Source organism: Capsicum annuum, unplaced genomic scaffold (assembly GCF_002878395.1).
Source record: "Capsicum annuum cultivar UCD-10X-F1 unplaced genomic scaffold, UCD10Xv1.1 ctg71694, whole genome shotgun sequence".
In the NCBI taxonomy this organism is placed as follows: Eukaryota; Viridiplantae; Streptophyta; class Magnoliopsida; order Solanales; family Solanaceae; genus Capsicum; species Capsicum annuum.
In genome coordinates, this window is record NW_025881536.1 from 5,543 (window position 1) to 13,971 (window position 8,429).

Here is an 8,429-nt window from a genome sequence, read left to right on the forward strand (position 1 = left end):
GCGTAGAGAGCACAAAAGCTGTAGCACCAGAAAACGTTGAAACAACTCATGTCTCTGAATCACATCACCAGTTTACAGTAAAGACATGGAACATACAGCAAACATCTGTGAGTGGAGAATCTTGATAAAAAGAAATTTCTGATCTTGTCTATAACATCTCCCAAGTCTCAATCATACAAAAAAAGTACCATTATGTATAACTACTCCAATATGTGGCAATTCGTAACAAAATCATTGGTGTTGTTAACATACTTGGTCCAAAAATACGGAGACGGAGATGCTCAAAGCCTATTTCAAGCCAAGACTTTGACTCTCCATTGTAATGAATTACAGCAGCCTTCTTCACATTCTCAACTTTGGTCTTATTCTGATAGCCCAAACCAAGCATGTGCCATGACGAGTCAATTGGATGAACAAGACCTTTGAATGCAATCAAAGCAGGAGGCAGTGTTCCAAGTTTCCTCACTGTCAAGTTTGACTTCAGATTCTACAATGATCAAAAAGATTCAGAATTAAAACCAAAAGCCTATTTATTTTCTATTCACCAGAAAATTGAGGAAACGCTGAGGACTAGATTACATGATTTCAAGTTGAATTGCAACTATAAGTAGTTCAAATTATTCAAACATTTTCAGAATTGAAATAATAGATAAATCCTGAGTGGCATAATACAACAGAATTTAGTCCCCCAACATCTAATCTACACCAATCCCATTAATCAAAAATAGGTAAAGCAAAGATTCCATGCCACGCTAATACCTTGTCGAAATAACAATGGACAAAAAAATTAGACAATAAAGACCTCTAGAACTTTTAAAGTTCTTAATCACAATATCTGTGATGTGTCGAATCATTAAAACCAAGACCGTAAAGCTTATCTCATATAACAAGGAAAAATGCTGAAATAGAATGTACTTGTGTCTCCTATATGAACATGTCATTAGAAAAAAAGTTAACTGAGCCACAAAAGAAGACAACTTATATGAAGACATAGGCAGGAATCCAGGAATAACTGCAGCTTTTGAAAGATCAAACAAAAAGTAATCTCCAGCTCTTGAAAGATATAAAAATTATAATCTCATGGAATTTAGAAAATTAACATATTTAAAGATTAGGTTAAGAAATCGTGAAGATCTGATTAACTCTTTAAGCCATGCATGATAACTATCTCTTATATTTGTCTTTCTCCACGCACGCGAATCAAAGATATTCATCCATAAGCCCATGCACACTCGTCTGGGTTCAAATTCTTTGCTATCCGAGGATGAGAAAAATTGAAGTAATTTCTGAATCGCTTAGACATCACCCACTTATCTTCTCACCTTTGCAGGTCTCAACAGCTCCATTCACCTTACCATTCAGGTCTATGTCCCACAAGGGTGATAGGTCACAATGAACGACAACATCGTCGTCTAAGAAAACCATTTTATCAAGGTTTGGAAAGAGCTGCAAAATACAACACAAAAATCTCAAGCTTGTACCGGCAAGAGAGCATACATATCTACCACGTGAAAGATGAGATGCAAAAATGTGAAAAAATAAAGTGGCAAAATAGGGAAATCCAAATTTGAAAGCGAACCAAAAGCAAGAAGGAGAAGAAAATTAAACAGAAGAAATATTCTGTATAACACGAGATTCTTGCTGAAATGAAAAGCACTTGGGGCTACACAGTTGCAGTCTTTATGGGACATTTTCTAAATGACGGAACAAGAAGAAGAAAATGAGGAGCGAATAAATGCTAACATATGCTCTTCATGGTCCAATTTAAGTATTTTAACAAACACTGACACACAGTAAGGGATGCAATGGTTTTGTTCATAAGGACTGGAAGCTTGAAAATTGTTAGCAGATATGCTATGAGAAGCGCAACATAAGACACTGCTTTTCCATTCTATTGGCAAGTAAATGGAAAATGATTGTGGAGCTTAATAATCTGTTACCTTTAGCAATATGCAAACATACAATTTGGGTAAGGAGTGGAAAACCATATGCCTCTGCTTACGTGTATATAATGAATAAGTTGATAATGTTCACATACTGCTAATGTATAAATACTAAATTCTACAGAGGAAGTCTCAACAATTGACTGAAATTTAGGTTGAGATTGATGAAGCAATTCCACAGTAGGCAGTTTGGTTGAGCAATAATTTTGCATGATTAAAACTATCATTTGTCTCTGTATTTATCCTGAAATTGTATTTCTGAGGGGTCATGACTAAAAATTTAAAACCAGTGTTATCCATCCAACAGGCTGCAGGATAGATGCATATGACACAGAGAGGGATAAAGGGTAAGCCTTATAGACTTAACAGTTTAATTTTTGCTTTTTATTTTGCTGTTTTTTGTTTTGATATGGTAAATAAAAAAACCTCCCCTCTGCACCATATCCCTATGCAGGAGCTCAACAGCAGCCGTTCCCACTTTTGCTCCATTATTGACTTGAATACCCAACCTTGTCCATCCTAGGTTATCCCTCTCTTGTCAAGCCATTTTGACCAGACAATTTCATCCTTCCAAATTATAAGTTAGAGCAACAGAAGACAATTTATGCCATATGAAAAAGTGTTAACTCTGGCAAATATATGCGGATATGATTTAGCAAGGATATGTATTTTGGACTTCTAGCCTGCAATTTTGAGGCAAAAGAGTGTGGAGTAATATCACTGAGATTGGCAGCTGCAATATGATTTCCATGGTAATATTTTCGAATCCCATAATGGCTCTCAACTGCTTCAAAAACTGGAACATTTTCTCTTGTCAACCACTCAAACTGATGAATACCTTCAACTTCCACAATAGCAGGAGAGACGGGATTCAGTGCAAACCATGAATGCATGCCTGCATATGTTTTCTTATCAGTAATGACATGGAAAACAATCTTTTCAGGCTTCAGAGATGACTGCACGGCAGAATTGACGACAACTGATGCAGCTAGGATGTTATCAGTCAACAGTACAAACTGGTGTAATGAGTTGTCAGAAAGCAAAGGGAGTAGTTCTGGTGAAGGTAACTGTTTGCGTGCATGAGCATTGCTCAAGTATTCATCAGTCAACCGTAGTGAAAGACAGTGAATTTCTTTTGGAACTGCACTTGCAGCAAAATGTTTATTTGTGAACTCTGCAAACTTTGCTTCCCTGATCTCCCTTTCAGATATCTCCATTTGTAAAATAGTGAATTCATCATATGAAAAGAAAAATGTAAAAGGGAAGTTTAATAAGTGCTATATACAGATCATCACAGAATCTGAATGCATGCATAGGCATCAAAGGAACCACAACTATGTGGTAAATAATATATCACTAAATGGTTCAGTCTCTTCACTTTCGGTGTCGCACCGTGCCCACACGACGTGAGTGTGGGATCCATACTGGTTAGTCAACTGATTTTGGATACTTTGACCAAACTCGACGGAGAAATTCGAGACAGGTATAATGATTTCTGTACTTGAAACAAAAGCTAAGGTGAAAGAGAAGAAAATAACATATCTTTTCTCCCCAGAATACTTTGTAAGTTTTCCACATAATGTCTCGTAACATAAAACTCTATTTTTAGATATTTGAGTTATTTTTAGCTGAATCCCCACACCCGTATCCGTGACCCAACAACAACAACAACATACCTAGTGTATTCTTACATAGTGGGGTCTGCGGAGGGTAACATGTACACAGTCCATACCACTACCTCCGAAGAAGTAGAGAGGTTGTTTCCGATAGACCTCCAACTCAAGATCAAAGACAGTAAACAAAGTCGAAATAAAACATGAAACAAGATGGAATAACAGAAAATAACAACTACAAAGTAGTACTCAACACTATCAAACCGGGAGCACACCCCTCACACCCATCCTCCTACGACTACTGGCAACGCTACACCAAAGCACTCCTATCTTACTAGCTACGCTCCACCCACCCACACTAGCCCTCTAACCTGATTCGCGCCTTTCACAACTTCTTATCTAGGGTCATGTCCTCACTAAGTTGTAACTAATCCATATCACTTCTAATCACCTCCCTCTAGTATTTCTTCGTCCTACCTCTACCCCGTCTGAAACCATCCGAAGCTAACCTCCCACACCTACGAACTGGGGCATCAGTGCCCCTCCTCATCATATGCTCAAACCATCTCAACCTCACTTCTCACTACTTGTCCTCCACCGAAGACACACCCACCTTCTCCCGAATAGTCTCATTCCTAACCCTATCTCCCCTAGTAAGCCCACACATCCAACGCAACATCCTCATTTCCGTCACCTACAACTTCTGGATATGAGAGTTCTTAACTGGCTAACACTCTGCTTCATAAGCATGGCCGGACGGACTGCCACTCTATAAAATTTACCTTTAAGCTTGGGAGGCACCTTCTTATCATACAAAAATCCCGAGGCAAGCCTTCATTTCACCCACCCTACTTCAATACGATGAGTGACATCCTTGTCAATCTCTCTATTCCCTTGAATCATCGACACAAGTTACTTAAAACTATTCCTCTTACAGACAACCTTGGAATCCATCTTCACTATCGCCTCGTCCTCAAGCATCAGGTCACTGAACTTGCACTCCAAGTACTCCGTCTTGGTCCTACTCAACCTGAACCCTTTAGACTCCAGGTTTTGTCTCCAAACCTCCAACTTATTATTCACACACACGCACACCGAGTCTCATTAATCAAAACTACATTATCCTCAAATACCATACACCAAGGCAACTTTCCTTGAATACGCCGCGTCAAAACATCTATCACCAATGCGAATAAAAACGGGCTAAGAGTAGATCCCTGGTGCAACCCTGTCAAAACAGGGAAATACTCTGAATCTCCTCCCACCATCCTCACCCGAGTCTTCGCTCCATCATACATGTCCTTAATCGATCTGATGTACTCCACAGGAACCCTTTTGGCCTCCATGCATCTCCAAAGGACCTTCCTAGGGACTTTGTCGTATGTCTTCTCCAGGTCAATGAACACCATGTGTAAGTCCTCTTTCTCTCCCTATACAACTCCATTAGTCTCCGCACAAGGTGAATTGCCTCTGTCGTCGAGCGACCAAGCGTAAAACCAAACTGATTCTCCAAAATAGACACGATCCTCCTCAACCTCCGCTCCACCACCCTCTCCAAAATCTTCATAGTGTGACTCAACAACTTAATACCCCTGTAGTTGTTGCAACTCTCAATGTCACCCTTATTCTTGTATAACGGAATAATCGTACTCCATTTACAAGCCTCGGGCATCTTCGTCGTCCTGAAAATGCCATTAAACAGACCAGTCAGCCACCTTAAACTTGCCCCACCCGTATACTTCCAAAAATCCACTAAGATCTCGTCAGGCCCCATCGCCCTACCCCTACGCATCCTACGAATAGCCTCTTTGACCTCCTCCGCCTTTATACGCCTACAATAACCAAAATCACGACACCCCCTACCCCGTATACATACTCCGCATCTTAAATTTTAGATCACGTACGATCCGACCTCTAGACCTGCACCTGTATTGGACACACGCACCCAAGTCCAAGGAACTTACAGCAAACTTCTTTTTCTTGGGTCTTTGATAAATTACGATACATCAAACATAAAACAGCAGCATCTAGTTCATTGCATAGCAAACATCACAATGAAAACGTGCAGCAAAATATATAACAGTAGGACCACATTCAGAGAAGAAAAAGTATTGATGACCTCAAACAAACAGGCCACGTAGACAGGAGGAAGGGTTCTTTGCCATTAATGACTCAATCTCATGCGTTCATTCTGCTATTCATATATTTCTGTATTTTTCCTTTTCCAAAACAAAGTGGGGAAAAGAAGTAACTCAACCAACCCCCATGAGTGTGCATGATACCCAAAACAAAAGGCAAGAGTAACAATAAAGCAAAATGGAAATGCAGAATTAACGCAGCTAGAAATAAATAGTACACAAATAAAGAGAGAGATCGATTACATGCACAAACCATTCCCTTCAACATCAAAGCAAATTCTTTTGTGCTGTGTTTCTTGTTTTTTATTTCAGAAACCAGTTGACTATATGACTCTGGGAGCTTCAAGCCAGCAGGTACTTCCTCAGAGTTCACTTGATTGAGGATCTTAACAAAATCCTTGACAAGCTTCTGCTGAAACAGAAAAAATGTCAAAGGCTTGGGCTAAGGAAAAGTATCCCACTTAAACTTCTCGGGAAAAAAAGGGAAAGGCATTCAACTTAAACGCTCAACAGAAAATTGGAAAACGATGACATGAAACCAGTAACTAGAAATGTAGATGAAAGTTTATTTACCCCTGAACCATCAGATCGCCCAAGGAGCTTTGATCCCAATCTTCTGCCTAAACAAACTGAAGATCAATGTGAAGGAAATGAAATTATGGTTTCTCAAGTACAATCACAAGGAAAATGGAAACTAGCATCCTTAACAGACAATATCTGGATTAGAAAGGAGCAGCAAATACAAGCATCATAACTAGATCCAACAACGAAACCAAATTCAAAAAGGACTTGTATACACACAACTGGGGTCCCAAAAACCAAAACAGTCTGTCCAGCAAAAGCTTCTTATATGATTTCTTTGTAACAGAGAAACAGCATTTAAAAGTATACCAAAGCAACTGAATGATTGTTGGGTTCAATATGTATGGAAGAAGTGTGAATAGAAAATGGAGGGAAAAAATAGTGGAGGGAACGAGACACTAATTTAGAAAGTGTACTACCAAATTGAAAAGTTTACTAAATATGAGAACTTTGGAGTGTTTTTAATAAAGAATACTTACTCCACATGGATAGTGAGGAAAGAACAAAGTGGTGCCTCGCGCCGTCGTCGTCGTCGCTTGCTCGACTTCGGCTTCCGCAAACTATTGCAATGTTTTGAACTGAACTGATGCACTGTTTCGAACTGAACTGATGCTTCGAAAAGATGCAACCATTCAGTAAAATGACACACTGATTCAAGAAATGGCATGCCTGTTCGGAAAAGACACACTGTTTGAACGAATAGACATAATTTTTCAGGAAAGGTTACACCTTTATAAGAGAACCATTGCCTCTTTTCAGAAGAGGCATGCTATGGCTATATAAGCCTGTTTTCATCCACAGGTTTAGACATGAAAAATGATTTCTGAAACACAAACTCTTCTTGTCTTCAAATATTCTGTGTGATCAATCCGACTGTTGAGTGAGTTCGTAAAATCCGACAATTTGAGGTACCGTTATTTTTTGGATTGAAGGCCATTTTATCCTGGGAGGAAGATTCCATAACCTCGGGTACAGTGAGGGGAATTATTCTTTAAGGACACTTCGTGAAGTCGGGGGACTTAGTCTAAATTTCTGTTTCATCTTTTTTTGAATATTAACACACTTCTAAGATAGATTATTCATAATCTGGTGTTGAAGGTGTTAAGAAACTTCATAACTTCTTGTCTTGAACTTGACCTTGCTTTGAACTTTGTGTTGCTTATATACAGATTCTTGTACCAGAACTACATACAATATAATAATCTTAAGGAATAATTCAGAATCTGTATTACTTGTTTTTGGAGATTAAAGTTTTAAGCTTTCTACTCCGTTTGAATATAACTAGTGATTAGAAGACATAAAATCTTCGTCACAAGTTTAAAATTCACTCGGTTGACAATTGGAAGTCATAAAAACTTCATTGTTAACTAGAAACAAGAAGAAGAGTTTAAAGTTGCTTAACTTTATAAGTAGTATTCTGAAAATACTAAATATTATTGCCTTGTGGTGATAGGAAAAATGACTAACAATAGTCTAATTCAAGATGCGGCTACGACTGTGGGGGGAAACAGTATTGCCTCAACAAGTCGAGCAAATGTTCCGCAACCAATGGCACCTGTGGAGAAGCCCAGAAAATCTGCGGGCATTGACTTTAAGCGATGGAAGTAAAAGTTGTTCTTTTACCTCACCACTCTATGCCTTCAAAGGTTCACTAGTGAGGATGCTCCTGAGGTGCCCGAGGGAACCTCGGACAAAAAACATTTCATGATTGTAGAAGCTTGGAAACACTCGAACTTCCTTTGCAGGAATTATATATAGAGCGGTCTCCAAGACGACCTCTATAATGTTTACAGTGGAACTAAGACAAATAAGGAATTGTGGGGGGCACTTGAACGAAAATATAAGATAGAGGATGTGGAAATTAAGAAATTCTTTGTCGCAAGGTTCCTGGATTTTAAAATGATAGATATCAAATCAGTTGTCTCTCAAGTGCAGGAATTGCAAGTAATCATCCACGATCTCTTAGCAGAAGGTATATCTTTGAAACATACCTTAGTTGAACAAATTGAAAATGTTCTTGGAACTCACTTAAACTGTTTTATAGGTTTGATTGTGAATGATGCATTTCAAGTAGCAGTGATTATTGAGAAGCTACCACCTATGTGGAAAAACTTCAAAAACTACTTAAAGCACAACCGCGAGGAGATGACTGT

The 8,429-nt window shown here is 38.8% G+C and overlaps 1 pseudogene; it reads right to left on the reverse strand.

Annotated features, from left to right (window-relative positions):
- Positions 1-252: 252 nt before the first annotated feature.
- On the reverse strand, positions 253-7,862 carry LOC107857893 (annotated as a pseudogene).
- Positions 7,863-8,429: the final 567 nt, after the last annotated feature.